Below are 16720 nucleotides of genomic sequence, written 5' to 3' on the forward strand. Positions count from 1 at the left end.
GGTAAAGCTTCAGTAGTGCATCGGATTCTAATTCTGATCTCCCGAGAGATGCTCAATGCAAACCTCAAACAATGAGAAGATTTACTCTTCTTGTACTTAAGTCAGCATTGTGCGTTTTGTATTAAATCCCGACGCAGTTTCTGTGTTTCATCGTCAATGTGAAAGTCCAATGGATAGAGTAAAGCTGCCGTAGTGCATTGGAATCTAATACTGATCTCCCAGGAAACGCTCAAAGGAAACCAGACACAATGGGAAGATTTACTCTTCTTACACTCAAGTCGGCATTGCGACTTTTGTATTAAATCCCGACGCAATTTCTTTGTTTCATCGTCAATTTGAAGGTCCAAGGGATAATGCAGCTGTAGTGCTTCGGGATCAACTACTGATCTCCCAGGAAACGATCAAAGCAATCCACAAACACTGAGAAGATTTTCTCTTCTTGTACTTAGGTCAGCATTGTGCCTTTTGTATTAAATCACGACGCGATTTCTGTGTTTCATCGTCAATGAGAAGGTCCAAGGGATAGAGTAAAGCTGCAGTAGTGCATCGGAAACTAATACTTATCTCCTAGGAGACGCCCAAACCAAATCAAAAACAATGAGAAGATTTACTCTTCTTGTACTTATGTCGGCATGGTGCATTTTGTATTAAATCCCGACGCAATTTCTGTGTTTCATCGTCAATGTGAAAGTCCAAGGGATAGAGAAAAGCTGCAGTAGTGCATCGAAATCCAACACGTATCTCCCAGTAAACGCTCAAACCAAACCACAAACACTGGGAAGAGTTAATCTTCTTGTACTTAAGTCGGCATTGAGCCTTTTGTATTAAATCTGGACGCAATTTCTGTGCTTCTTCGTCAATGTGATGGTCCAAGGGATAGAATAAAGCAGCAGTAGTTCATCGGAATCTAATACTGATCCCCAAGGAAACGCTCAAAGCGAACCACAAACAATGAGAAAATTTACTCTTCTTGTACTTAAGTCAGCATTGTGTCTTTTGTGTTACATCCCGACGCTGTTTCTGTGTTTCATCGTCAATTTGAAGGTCCAAGGGATAGAGTAAAGCTGCAATAGTGCATCGGAATCCAATACAGGTCCCCCAGGAAACGCTCCTGGCATACCACAAACAATGAGAAAATTTACTCTTCTTGTCCTTAAGTCGGCATTATGCCTTTTGTATTAAATCCAGACGCAATTTCTTTATTTCATCGTCTATGTGAAGTTCCAAGGGTTAGAGTAAGGTTGCAGTAATGCATCGGAATCTAATACTGATCTCCCACGAAACGCTCAAAGCAAACCACGAACAATGAAAAGATTTTCTCATCTTGTACTTAAGTCGGCATTGTGCCTTTTGTATTAAATTCCGACGCGATTTCTGTGTTTCATCGTCAATGTGAAGGTCAAAGGGATAGAGTAAAGCTGCAGTAGTGCATCGGAATCTAATACTTATCTCGCAGGAAACGTTCAAAGCAAACCACGAGCAATGAGAAGATTTACTCCTCTTGTACTTAAGTCGGCATTGTGCCTTTTGTATTAAATCCTGACGCAATTTCTGTGATTCATCGTCAATGTGAACGTCCAAGGTTTAGAGTAAAACTGCAAAAGTGCATCGGAATCTTATACTGATCTCCCAGGAAACGCTCAAATCAAACCGTAAACAATGAAAAGATTTACTCTTCTTGTACTTAAGTCAGCATTGTGCGTCTTGTATTAAATCCCGACGCAATTTCTGTGTTTCATCGTCAATGTGAAAGTCCAATGGATAGAATAAAGCTGCAGTAGTGCATCGGAATCTAATACTGAACTCCCAGGAAACGCTCAAAGCAAACCAGACACAATGGGAAGATTTACTCTTTTTATACTCAAGTCGGCATTGTGCCTTTTGTATTAAATCCCGACGCAATTTCTTTGTTTCATCGTCAATGTGAAGGTCCAAGGGATAGAGTAAAGCCGCAGTAGTGCATCGGAAACTAATACTTATCTCCCAGGAGTCGCTCAAATCAAATCACAAACAATGAGAAGATTTACTCTTCTTGTACTTATGTCGGCATTGTGCATTTTGTATTAAATCCGGACCCAATTTCTGTGTTTCAACGTCAATGTGAAAGTCCAAGGGATAGAGTAAAGCTGCAGTAGTGCATCGGAATCTAATTCTGATCTCCATGAAACGCTCAAAGGCAACCACAAACAATGAGAAGATTTTCTCCTCTTGTACTTAAGTCGGCATTGTGACCTTTGTAATAAATCCCGACGCAATTTCTGTGTTTCATCGCAATGGGAAGGTCCAAGGGATAGAGTAAAGCAGCAGTAGTGCATCGGAATACAACACGTATCTCCCAGGAAACGGTCAAACCAAACCACAAACACTGGGAAGAGTTACTCTTCTTGTACTTAAGTCGGCATTGAGCCTTTTGTATTAAATCCCGACGCAATTTCTGTGTGTCATTGTCAATGTGAAGGTGCAAGAGATAGAGTAAATCTGCAGTAGTGCATCGGAATCCAAACCTGATCTCCCAGGAAGCACTCAAAGCAAACCACAAACAATGAGAAGATTTACTCTTCTTCTACTTAAGTCAGCATTGTGCCTTTTGTATTAAATCCCGACGCTATTTCTGTGATTCATCGTCAATGTGAAGTTCCAAGGGTTAGAGTGCATCGGAATCTAATACTGATCTCCCAGGAAACGCTCAAAGCAAACCATAAACAATGAGAAGATTTACTGTTCTTGTACTTAAGTCGGCATTGTGCCTTTTGTATTAGATCCCGACGTAATTTATGTGTTTCATCGTCAATGTGAAGAACCAAGGGATAGTGTAAAGCTGCAGAAGTGCGTCGGAATCTAATACTTATCCCCCAGGAAACGATCATATCAAACCACAAACAATGAAAAGATTTACTCTTCTTATACTTATGTCAGCATTTTTCCTTTTGTATTAAATCCCGAATCAATTTCAGTGTTTTATCGTCAATGTGAAGATCCAAAGGTTAGAGTGCAATGGAATCCAATACTGATCTCTCAGGAGACGCTTAAAGCAAACCACAAACAATGGTATCATTTACTATACTTCTACTGAAGTCGGCATTGTGCCTCTCGTATTAAATCCCGATGTAATTTCTGTGTTTCATCGTCAATGTGAAGATCCAAAGGTTAGAGTGCATCGGAAACTAATACTGATCTCCCAGGAAACGCTCAAAGCAAACCAGAAACAATGAGATGATTTACTCTTCTGGTGCTTAAGTCGTTATTGAGCCTTTTGTATTCAATCCCGACGCAATTTCCGTGTTTCATCGTCAATGTGAAGGTCCAAAGTGTAGAGTACAGCTGCAGTAGTCAATCGGAATTTACTACTGATCTCCCAGGAATCGCTTAAAACAAACCACAAACAACGAGAAGATTTACTCTTCTTGTACTTAAGTCGGCATTGTGTTTTTTGTATTAAATCCCAACGCAATTTCTGTGTTTCAACGTCAATGTGAAGGTACAAGGGTCAGAGTAAAGCTGCCATAGTGCATCGGAATCTGATACTGATCTCACAGGATACGCTCAAAGCAAACCACAAACAATAAGAAGATTGACTCTTCTTGAACTTAAGTCGGCGTTGTGCATTTTGTATTAAATCCCGACGCAAAATCTGTGGTTCATCTTCACTGTGAAGGTCTTAGAGATAGAGTAAAACTGCAGTAATGCTTCGGAATCTAATACTGATCTTCCAGGAACCGCTCAAAGTAAACCATAAACAATGAGAAGATTTACTCTCCTTGTACTTAAGTCGACATTGTGCCTTTTGTCTTAAATCCCGATGCAATTTCTGTGTTTCATCGCCAATGTAAAGGTCCAAGGGATAGAGTAAAGCTGCAGTAGTGCATCGGAATCTAATACTGATCTCCCAAGAAACGCTCAAAGCAAACCACAAACAATGAGAAGATTCACTCTTCTTGTACTTTAGTCGACATTGTGCCTTTTGTATAAAATCCCCTCGTAAAATCTGTGTTTCATCTTCATTGTGAAGGTCCACGGTATAGAGTAAAGCTGCAGAAGTGCATCGGAATGAAATAATGATCCCCCATTAAGCAAAGCACAAACAATGAGAAGATTGACTCTTTTTGTACTTAAGTCGACATTGTGCATTTTGTATTAAGTCCCGACGCAAAATCTTTGGTTCATCCTGCATGTGAAGATCCAAGGGATGGAGTAAAGCTGCAGTAGTGCATCGGAATCTAATACTGATCTCCCAGGATTCGCTCAAAGCTAACCATATACTTTGAGAAGATTTACTCTTCTTGTTCTTAAGTCGGAATTGCCATTTTGTATTAAGTCCCTATGCAATTTCTGTGTTTCATCGTCAATGTGAAGGTCCAAGGGATAGAGTAAAGCTGCAGAAGTGCATCGGAATCTAATACTGATCTCCCAGGAAACGCTCAAAGCAAACCATAAATAATGAAAAGATTTACTCCTCTTGTACTTAGGTCGGCATTGAGCCTTTTGTATTAAATCCGGACGCAATTTCAGTGCTTCTTCGTCAATGTGATGGTCCAAGGGATAGAATAAAGCTGCAGTAGTTCATCGGAATCTAATACTGATCCCCAAGGAAACGCTCAAAGCGAACCACAAACAATGAGAAAATTTACACTTCTTGTACTTAAGTCAGCATTGTGTCTTTTGTGTTACACCCCGACGCTGTTTCTGTGATTCATCGTCAATTTGAAGGTCCAAGGGATAGAGTAAAGCTGCAATAGTGCATCGGAATCCAATACAGATCCCCCAGGAAACGCTCCTGGCATACCACAAACAATGAGAAAATTTACTCTTCTTGTCCTTAAGTCGGCATTATGCCTTTTGTATTAAATCCAGACGCAATTTCTGTGTTTCATCGTCTATGTGAAGTTCCAAGTGTTAGAGTAAGGTTGCAGTAATGCATCGGAATCTAATACTGATCTCCCACGAAACGCTCAAAGCAAACCACGAACAATGAAAAGATTTTCTCATCTTGTACTTAAGTCGGCATTGTGCCTATAGTATTAAATTCCGACGCGATTTCTGTGTTTCATCGTCAATGTGAAGGTCCAAGGGATAAAGTAAAGCTGCAGTAGTGCATCGGAATCTAATACTTATCTCGCAGGAAACGTACAAAGCAAACCACGAACAATGAGAAGATTTACTCCTCTTTTACTTAAGTCGGCATTGTGCCTTTTGTATTAAATCCTGACGCAATTTCTGTGTTTCATCGTCAATGTGAACGTCCAAGGTTTAGAGTAAAACTGCAAAAGTGCATCGGAATCTCTACCGATCTCCCAGGAAACGCTCAAATCAAACCGCAAACAATGAAAAGATTTACTCTTCTTGTACTTAAGTCAGCATTGTGCGTTTTGTATTAAATCCCGACGCAATTTCTGTGTTTCATCGTCAATGTGAAGGTCCAATGGATAGAGTAAAGCTGCAGTAGTGCATCGGAATCTAATACTGAACTCCCAGGAAACGCTCAAAGCAAACCAGACACAATAGGAAGATTTACTCTTCTTATACTCAAGTCGGCATTGTGCCTTTTGTATTAAATCCCGACGCAATTTCTTTGTTTCATCGTCAATGTGAAGGTCCAAGGGATAGAGTAAAGCCGCAGTAGTGCATCGGAAACTAATACTTATCTCCCAGGAGTCGCTCAAATCAAATCACAAACAATGAGAAGATTTACTCTTCTTGTACTTATGTCGGCATTGTGCATTTTGTATTAAATCCGGACCCAATTTCTGTGTTTCAATGTCAATGTGAAAGTCCAAGGGATAGAGTAAAGCTGCAGTAGTGCATCGGAATCTAATTGTGATCTCCATGAAACGCTCAAAGGCAACCACAAACAATGAGAAGATTTTCTCCTCTTGTACTTAAGTCGGCATTGTGACCGTTGTAATAAATCCCGACGCAATTTCTGTGTTTCATCGCAATGGGAAGGTCCAAGGGATAGATTAAAGCAGCAGTAGTGCATCGGAATACAACACGTATCTCCCAGGAAACGGTCAAACCAAACCACAAACACTGGAAGAGTTACTCTTCTTGTACTTAAGTCGGCATTGAGAGTTTTGTATTAAATCCCGACGCAATTTCTGTGCTTCTTCGTCAATGTGAAGGTGCAAGGGATACAGTAAAGCTGCAGTAATGCATCGGAATCTAATACTGATCTCCCACGAAACGCTCAAAGCAAACCACGAACAATGAAAAGATTTTCTCATCTTGTACTTAAGTCGGCATTGTGCCTTTTATGTTAAATAACGACGCAATTTCTGTGTTTCAACGTCAATGTGAAGGTCCAAGGGACAGAGTAAAGCTGCAGTAGTCCATCGGAATCCAATACTTATTCCCAGGAAACGCTCAAACCAAACCACAAACAATGAGAAGATTTACTCTTCTGGTTTATTCGTCGGCATTGTGCCTTTTGTATTAAATCCCGACGCGATTTCTATGTTTCATCGTCAATGTGGAGGTGCAAGGGATAGAGTGAAGCTGCAGTACTGCATCGGAATCTAATACTGGTCCACCAGGAAACGCTCCAAGCAAACCACAAACAATGGGAAGATTTAATCTTCTTGTACATAAGTTGGCAGAGGGCCTTTTGTATTAAATTCCGACGCAATTTCTGTGTTTCATCGTCAATGTGAAGGTCCCAGGGATAGAGTAAAGCTGCAGTAGTGCATCGGAATCTAATACTTATCTCGCAGGAAACGCTCAAAGCTAACCACGAACAATGAGCAGATTTACTCCTCTTGTACTTAAGACGGCATTGAGCCTTTTGTATTAAATCCTGACGCAATTTCTGTGTTTTATCGTCAATTTGAAGATCCAAGTGTTAGAGTACAGCTGCAGAAGTGCATCGGAATCTAATACTGATCTCTCAGGAAACACTCAAAACAAACCGCAAACAATGAGAAGATTTACTCTTCTTGTACTTATATCGGCATTGCGCGTTTTGTATTAAATCCTGACGCCATTTCTGTGTTTCTTCGTCAATTTAAAGCTCCAAGCTGTAGAGTAAATCTTCAGTAGTGCACCGGAATCTAGTGCAGATCTTCCAGGAAACGCTTAAAGCAAGACACAAAATATGAGAAGATTTACTCTTCTTGTACTTAAGTCGGCATTGTGCCTTTTGTATTAAATCCCGACGCAATTTCTGTGTGTCATTGTCAATGTGAAGGTCCAAGGGATAGTGTAAAGCTGCAGAAGTGCATCGGAATCTAATACTTATCTCCCAGGAAACGATCATATCAAACCACAAACAATGAAAAGATTTACTCTTCTTATACTTATGTCAGCATTTTTCCTTTTGTATTAAATCCCGAATCAATTTCAGTGTTTTATCGTCAATGTGAAGATCCAAAGGTTAGAGTGCAATGGAATCCAATACTGATCTCTCAGGAGACGCTTAAAGCAAACCACAAAAAATGATATCATTTACTCTACTTCTACTTAAGTCGGCATTGTGCCTTTCGTATTAAATCCCGATGCAATTTCTGTGTTTCATCGTCAATGTGAAGATCCAAAGGTTAGAGTGCATCGGAATCTAGTACTGATCTCCCAGGAAACGCTCAAAGCAAACCAGAACCAATGAGATGATTTACTCTTCTGGTGCTTAAGTCGTTATTGAGCCTTTTGTATTCAATCCCGACGCAATTTCCGTGTTTCATTGTCAATGTGAAGGTCCAAAGTGTAGAGTACAGCTGCAGTAGTCAATCGGAATTTACTACTGATCTCCCAGGAATCGCTTAAAACAAACCACAAACAACGAGAAGATTTACTCTTCTTGTACTGAAGTCGGGATTGTGTCTTTTGTATTAAATCCCAACGCAATTTCTGTGTTTCAACGACAATGTGAAGGTACAAGGGTCAGAGTAAAATTGCCATAGTGCATCGGAATCTGATACTGATCTCACAGGATACGCTCAAAGCAAAGCACAAACAATAAGAAGGTTGACTCTTCTTGAACTTAAATCGGCATTGTGCATGTTGTATTAAATCCCTACGCTAAATCTGTGGTTCATCTTCACTTTGAAGGTCTTAGAGATAGAGTAAAACTGCAGTAATGCATCGGAATCTAATACTGATCTCCCAGGAAACGCTCAAAGCAAACCATAAACAATGAGAAGATTTACTCTCCTTGTACTTAAGTCGACATTGTACCTTTTGTCTTAAATCCCGATGCAATTTCTGTGTTTCATCGTCAATGTAAAGGTCCAAGGGATAGAGTAAAGCTGCAGTAGTGCATCGGAATCTAATAATGATCTCCTAAGTAACGCTCAAATCAAACCACAAACAATGAGAAGATTTACTCTTCTTGTACTTAAGTCGACATTGTGCCTTTTGTATTAAATCCCCTCGTAAAATCTGTGTTTCATCTTCATTGTGAAGGTCCACGGTATAGAGTAAAGCTGCACAAGTGCATCGGAATCAAATACTGATCCCCCATTAAACGCTCAAAGCAAAGCACAAACAATGAGAAGATTGACTCTTCTTGTACTTAAGTCGACATTGTGCATTTTGTATTTTTTCCCGACGCAAAATCTTTGGTTCATCTTCAATGTGAAGGTCCAAGGGATGGAGTAATGCTGCAGTAGTGCATCGGAATCTAATACTGATCTCCCAGGAAACGCTCAAAGCAAACCATAAACTTTGAGAAGATTTACTTTTCTTGTTCTTAAGTCGGAATTGCCATTTTGTATTAAGTCCCTATGCAATTTCTGTGTTTCATCGTCAATGTGAAGGTCCAAGGGATAGAGTAAAGCTGCAGAAGTGCATCGGAATCTAATACTGATCTCCCAGGAAACGCTCAAAGCAAACCATAAATAATGAAAAGATTTACTCCTCTTGTACTTAGGTCGGAATTGTGCCTTTTGTATTAAATCCCGACGCAATTTCGGTGTTTCATCGTCAATGTGAAGGTACAAGGGACAGAGTAAAGCTGCCGTAGTGCATCGGAATCTAATACTGATCCCCCAGGAAACGCTCAAAGCAAACCATAAACAATTAGAAAATTTACTCTTCTTGTACTAATGTCGGCATTGTGCCTTTTGTCTTAAATCCCTACTCAATTTCTATGTTTCATTGTCAATGTGAAGGTACAAGGGATAGAGTAAATCTGCAGTAGTGCATCGGAATCTAATACAGATTCCCCAGGAAACGCACAAAGCAAACCACAAACAACGAGAAGATTTACTCTTCTTGTACTTAAATCGGCATTGTGCCTTTTGTATTAAATCCCGACGCAAAATCTGTGTTTCATCGTCAATGTGAAGGTCCAAGTGATATAGTAGAGCTGCAGTAGTGCATCGGAATCTAATACTGATCCCCCAGGAAACGCACAAAGCAAACCACAAACAATGAGAAGATTTACTTTTCTTGTACTTATGTCGGCTTTGTGCATTTTTTATTAAATCCCGACGCAAAATCTGATGGTCATCTTCAATGTGAAGGTCCTGGGGATAGAGTAAAGCTGCAGTAGTGCATCGGAATCTAAAACTGATCAGCCAGGAAACGCTCAAAACAAACCATATACAATGAGAAGATATACTCTTCTTGTACTTAACACAGCATTGTGGCGTTTGTCTTAAATCCCGACGTAATTTCTGTGTTTCATAGTCAATGGGAAGGTCCTAGGGATAGCATAATTCTGCAGTAGTGCATCGCAATCTAATACTGATCTCCTAGGAACCGCTGAAAACAAACCACAAACAATGAGAAGATTTACTCTTCTTGTACTTATGTCGGCATTGTGCCCTTCGTATTTAATCCCGAAGGAATTTCTGTGTTTCATCGTCAATTTGAAGGTACAAGGGTCAGAGTAAGGCTGCCATAGTGCATCGAAATCTAATACTGATCTTCCAGGAAACGCTCAAAGCAAACCTTAAACAATGAGAAGATTTACTCTTTCCGTACTTAAATCGGTACTGTGCCTTTTGTATTAAATGCCGTCACAATTTCTGTGTTTCATCGTCAATGTGAAGGTCCAAGGGGTAGAGTAAAGCTACAGTAATGCATCCAAATATAATACTGATCGCCCAGGAAACGCTCAAAGCGAACCTCAAGCAATGAGCAGATACACTCTTCATGTATATAAGTCGGCATTGTGACTTTTGTATTAAATCCCGAGGCAATATCTGTGTTTCATCGTCAATGTGAAGGTCGAAGGGGTTGAATAAAGCTGCAGTAGTGCATCGGAATCTAATACTGATCTCCCAGGAATCGCTTAAAGGGAAACACATACAAAGAGAAGATTTACTCTTCTTGTACTTCAGAACGCATTGTGCATTTCGTATTAAATCCCGACGCAATATCTATGTTTCATCGTCAATGCGAAGGTCCAAGCGATAGAGCAAAGCTGCAGTTGTGAATCGGAATGTAGTACTGATCCCCCAGGAAACGCTCAAACAAACCACAAACAATGGGAAGATTTAATCTTCTTCTACTTAAGTCGGCTTGTGCCTTTTGTATTAAATACCGACGCAAAATCTGTGTTTCATCGTCAATGTGACGGTCCAAGGGATAGAGTAAAGCTGCAATAGTGCATCAGAATCTAATACTGATCTCCCAGGAAACGCTCAAAGCAAACCATAAACAATGATAAGATTTACTCTTCTTGTACTTTAGTCGGAATTGAGCCTATAGTCATAAATCCTGACGCAATTTCTATGTTTCATCGTCAATGTGAAGGTCCAGGGGATAGAGGATGGCTGCAATAGTGCTTCGGAATGTAATTCTGGTCTCCCAGGAAACGCTCAAAGCAAACCACAAACAATGTGAAGACTTACTCCTCTTGATCTTAAGTCGGCATTGTGCCTTTTGTATTAAATTCCGACGCAATTTCTGTGTTTCATCGTCATTGTAAATGTCCAAGGGATAGAGTAAAGCTGCAGTAGTGCATCGTAATCTAATACTGATCCCCCAGGAAACGCACAAAGCAAACCACAAACAATGAGAAGATTTACTTTTCTTGTACTTATGTCGGCTTTGTGCATTTTTTATTAAATCCCGACGCAAAATCTGATGGTCATCTTCAATGTGAAGGTCCTGGGGATAGAGTAAAGCTGCAGTAGTGCATCGGAATCTAAAACTGATCAGCCAGGAAACGCTCAAAACAAACCATATACAATGAGAAGATATACTCTTCTTGTACTTAACACAGCATTGTGGCGTTTGTCTTAAATCCCGACGTAATTTCTGTGTTTCATAGTCAATGGGAAGGTCCAAGGGATAGCATAATTCTGCAGTAGTGCATCGCAATCTAATACTGATCTCCTAGGAACCGCTGAAAACAAACCACAAACAATGAGAAGATTTACTCTTCTTGTACTTATGTCGGCATTGTGCCCTTCGTATTTAATCCCGAAGGAATTTCTGTGTTTCATCGTCAATTTGAAGGTACAAGGGTCAGAGTAAGGCTGCCATAGTGCATCGAAATCTAATACTGATCTTCCAGGAAACGCTCAAAGCAAACCTTAAACAATGAGAAGATTTACTCTTTCCGTACTTAAATCGGTACTGTGCCTTTTGTATTAAATGCCGTCACAATTTCTGTGTTTCATCGTCAATGTGAAGGTCCAAGGGGTAGAGTAAAGCTACAGTAATGCATCCAAATATAATACTGATCGCCCAGGAAACGCTCAAAGCGAACCTCAAGCAATGAGCAGATACACTCTTCATGTATATAAGTCGGCATTGTGACTTTTGTATTAAATCCCGAGGCAATATCTGTGTTTCATCGTCAATGTGAAGGTCGAAGGGGTTGAATAAAGCTGCAGTAGTGCATCGGAATCTAATACTGATCTCCCAGGAATCGCTTAAAGGGAAACACATACAAAGAGAAGATTTACTCTTCTTGTACTTCAGAACGCATTGTGCATTTCGTATTAAATCCCGACGCAATATCTATGTTTCATCGTCAATGCGAAGGTCCAAGCGATAGAGCAAAGCTGCAGTTGTGAATCGGAATGTAGTACTGATCCCCCAGGAAACGCTCAAACAAACCACAAACAATGGGAAGATTTAATCTTCTTCTACTTAAGTCGGCTTGTGCCTTTTGTATTAAATACCGACGCAAAATCTGTGTTTCATCGTCAATGTGACGGTCCAAGGGATAGAGTAAAGCTGCAATAGTGCATCAGAATCTAATACTGATCTCCCAGGAAACGCTCAAAGCAAACCATAAACAATGATAAGATTTACTCTTCTTGTACTTTAGTCGGAATTGAGCCTATAGTCATAAATCCTGACGCAATTTCTATATTTCATCGTCAATGTGAAGGTCCAGGGGATAGAGGATGGCTGCAATAGTGCTTCGGAATGTAATTCTGGTCTCCCAGGAAACGCTCAAAGCAAACCACAAACAATGTGAAGACTTACTCCTCTTGATCTTAAGTCGGCATTGTGCCTTTTGTATTAAATTCCGACGCAATTTCTGTGTTTCATCGTCATTGTAAATGTCCAAGGGATAGAGTAAAGCTGCAGTAGTGCATCGTAATCTAATACTGATCCCCCAGGAAACGCTCAAAGATAACTACAAACAATCCGAAGATTTACTCTTCTTGTACTTAGGTCGGCATTTTGCCATTTGTAATAAATCCCGACGCAATTTTTGTGGTGCATCGTCAATGTGAAGGGCCAAGGAATAGAGTAAAGCTGCAGTAGTGTGTCGGAATCTTATACTGATCCCCCAGGTAACACTCAAAGCAAACTACAAACAATCCGAAGATTTACTCTTCTTGTACTTAGGTCGGCATTGTGCCATTTGTAATAAATCCCGACGCAATATCTGTGTTCCATCATCAATGTGAAGGTCCAAGGGATAGAGTAAAGCTGCAGTAGTGCATCGGAATCCTATACATATCTCCCAGGAAACGCTCAAAGCTAACCAGAAACAATGAGACGATTTATTCTTCTTGTACTTAAATCGGCATTTTGCCTTTTTCATTAAATCCCGATGCAAAATCTGTGTTTCATCGCCGATGTGAAGATCCTAGGGATAGAGTAAAGCTGCAGTAGTGCATCGGAATCTAATACTTATCTCCCAGGAGAGGAACAAAGCAAACCACAACCAATGAGAAGATTAACTCTTATTGTACTATAGTCGGCATTGTGCCTTTTGTGTTAAATCCCGACGCAACTTCTGTGTTTCATCGTCAAAGGGAAAATCTAATACTGATTTCCCAGGAGATGCTCAAAACAAACGACAAACAATGTGATGACTTATTCATCTTCTACTTAGGTCGGGATTGTGCCTTTTGTGTTAAATCCCGACGCAATATCTGTCTATCATCGTCAATGTGAAGCTCCAAGGGATACAGTAAAGCTGCAGTAGTGCATCGGAATCTAATACTTATCTCCCAGGACACGAACAAAGCAAACCACAACCAATGAGAAGATTAACTCTTCTTGTACTAAAGTCGGCATTGTGCCTTTTGTGTTAAATCCCGACGCAACTTCTGTGTTTCATCGTCAAAGGGAAGGTTCTAGGGATAGAGTAAAGCAGCAGTAGTGTAACGGAATCTAATACTGATCTCCCAGGAAACGCTCAAAGCATATCACAGACCATGGGTAGATTTACTCTTCTTCTACTTAGGTCGGCAATGTGAATCTTGTATTAAATCCCGACGCAATTTATGTTTCATCGTCAATGTTAAGGTCCAAAGAATAGAGTAAAGCTGCAGTAGTGCATCGGAATCTAATACTGATCCCCCAGGAAACGCTCAAAGCAAACTACAAACAATCTGAAGATTTACTCTTCTTGTACTTAGGTCGGCATTGTGCCTTTTGTATTAAATTCCGACGCAATTTTAGTGTTGCATCGTTAATGTGAAGGGCCAAGGGATAGAGAAAATCTGCAGCAGTACATTGGAATCTAATACTGATCCCCCAGGATACCCTCAAGCTAAGCACAAGCAATGAGAAGATTTACTCTTCTTTCACTTAAGTCGGCTTTGTGCCTTTTGTAATAAATCGCAACGCAATTTGAGTGTTTCATCGTCAATGTGAAGGTCCAAGGGATAGAGTTAAGCGTAAGTTGTGCATCGGAATCTAATACTGATCTCCTAGGAAACGCTCAAAGCAAATCACAAACACTAAGAAGATTTACCCTTCTTGTTCTTAAGTCGGATTAATGCCTTTTGTCTTTAATCCCGACGCAATTTCTGCGTTTCAGCGTCAATGTGAAGGTCCATGGGATAGAGAAAATCGGCAGTAGCGCATCGGAATTAAATACTGATCTCCCAGGAAACGCTCAAAGCAAACCACGAATAATGAGAAGATTTACCCTTCTTGTACTTAAGTCGGAATTGAGTCTTTTGCATTAAATCCCGACGCTATTTCTGGTTTCATCGTCAATTTGAACGTTCAAGGTGTAGAGTAAAGCTGCAGTAGTGCATCGGAATCATATAATGATCTCCCAGGAAATGCTCAAAGCAAACCACAAACAATGAGAAGATTTACTCTTCTTGTACTTATGTCGACATTGTGCCTTTCGTATTAAATCCGGTTGCAATTTCTGTCTTTCATCGTCAATGTGAAGGTCCAAGGGATAGAGTAATCATGCAGTAGTGCATCGGAATCTAATACTTATCTCTCAGGAAACGCTCAAAGCTAACCGGAACAATGGGAAGATTTACTCTTCTTGTACTTAAGTCGGCATTGAGCCATTTGTATTAAATTCCGACGCAATTTCTGTGTTTCATCGTCAATGGGAAAGTACAAGGGATAGAGTAAAGCTGCAGTAGCGGATTGGAATCTATCACTCATCTCCCAGGAAACGCCCAAAGCAAACATCAAACAATGAGAAGATTTACTCTTCTTCTACTTAAGATGGCATTATGCCTTTTGTATTAATCCCGACGCAATTTCTGTGTTTCATCGTCAATGAGAAGGTCCAAGGGATAGAGTAACGCTGCGGTAGTGCATCGTAATCTGGTACTGATCTTCCAGGAAACACTCAAAGCAATCAACAAACAATGAGAAGATTTACTCTTCTTGTACTTAAGACGGCATTGTGCCTTTTGTATTAAATCCCGTCGCAAGTTCTGTGTTTCATCGTCAAAGGGAAGGTCCAAGGGTTAGAGTAAAGCTGCAGTAGTGCATCGGAATCTAATACTGCTTTCCCAGGAGACGCTCAAAGCAAACGACAAACAATGAGAAGATTTACTCTTCTTGTACTTAGGTCGGCATTGTGCCTTTTGTATTAAATCCCGACGCAATATCCGTCTTTCATCGTCAATGTGAAGCTCCAAGGGATAGAGTAAAGCTGCAGTAGTGCATCGGAATCTAATACTTATCTCCCAGGAGACGATCAAAGCAAACCACAACCAATGAGAAGATTTACTCTTCTTGTACTAAAGTAGGCATTGTGCCTATTGTGTTAAATCCCGACGAAATAACTGTGTTTCATCGTCAATGTGAAGTTTTAAGGGAAAGTGTTAAGCTGCAGTAGTGCAACGGAATCTAATACTGATCTCACAGGAAACGCTCAAAGCAAACCACAAACAATGGGAAGATTTACTCTTCTTGTACTTAATTCGGCATTGTGCCTTTTGTATTAAATCCCGACGCTAATTCTATTTTTCATCGTCAATGGCAAGATCCAAGTGTAGAGAAAAACTGCAATAGTGCATCAGAATCTATTATAGATTTCCCAGCAGACGCTCAAAACAAACAACAAACGATGAGAAGATTTTCTCTTCTTGTACATAAGTCGGCATTCTGCCTTTAGTATTAAATCCCGAAGCTATTTCTTGTTTCATCGTCAATTTGAACGTTCAAGGGTAAGAGTAAAGCTGCAGTAGTGCATCGGAATCTAATACTGATCTCCCAGGAAAAGCTCAAAGCAAACCACAAACAATGAGAAGATTTACTCTTCTTGTACTTAAGTCGGCAATGTGCCTTTTGTATTAAATCACGACGCAACTTCTGTGTTTCATCGTCAATGTGAAGGTCTAAGGAATAGAGTAAAGCTGCAGTAGTACATCGGAATCAAATACCGATCACCCAGGATACGCTCAAAGCTAACCACAAGCAATGAGAAGATTTACTCTTCTAGTACTTAAGTCGGCTTTGTGCCTTTTGTATTAAATTCCGACGCAACTTGAGTGTTTCATCGTCAGTTTGAAGGTCCAAGCGATAGAGTAAAGCTGAAGTAGTGCATCGGAATCTAATACTGATCTCCTAGGAAACGCTCAAAGCAAACCACAAACAATGAGACGATTTACCCTTCATATACTTAAGTCGGCATTGTAGCCTGTGTCTTAAATCCAGACGCAATTTCTGTTTTACATCGTCAATGTGAAGGTCCACGGCATAGAGTAAATCTGCAGTAGTGCTGCGGAATCTAATACTGATCTCCCAAGAAACGCTCAAAGCAAACCACAAACAATGAGAAGATTTACACTTCTTCTACTTAAGTCGGCATTGTGATTTTTGTATTGAATCCCGACGCAATTTCTGTGTTTCATCGTCAATGGGAAGGTCCAAGGGATAGAGTAAAGCTGTAGTAGTGAATCGGAATCTAGTACTGATCTTCCAGGAAACGCTCAAAGCAAACCACAAACTTTGAGAAGATTTAATCTTCTTCTACTTAACTCGGGATTTTCCATTTATATTAAATCCCGACGCAATTTCCGTGTTCCATCGTCAATGAGAAGGTCCAAGGGATAGAGTAAATCTGCAGTAGTGAATCGGAATCTAGTACTAATCTCCCACGAAA

This window comes from Schistocerca serialis, chromosome 9 (genome assembly GCF_023864345.2).
Source record: "Schistocerca serialis cubense isolate TAMUIC-IGC-003099 chromosome 9, iqSchSeri2.2, whole genome shotgun sequence".
Lineage (NCBI taxonomy): Eukaryota > Metazoa > Arthropoda > Insecta > Orthoptera > Acrididae > Schistocerca > Schistocerca serialis.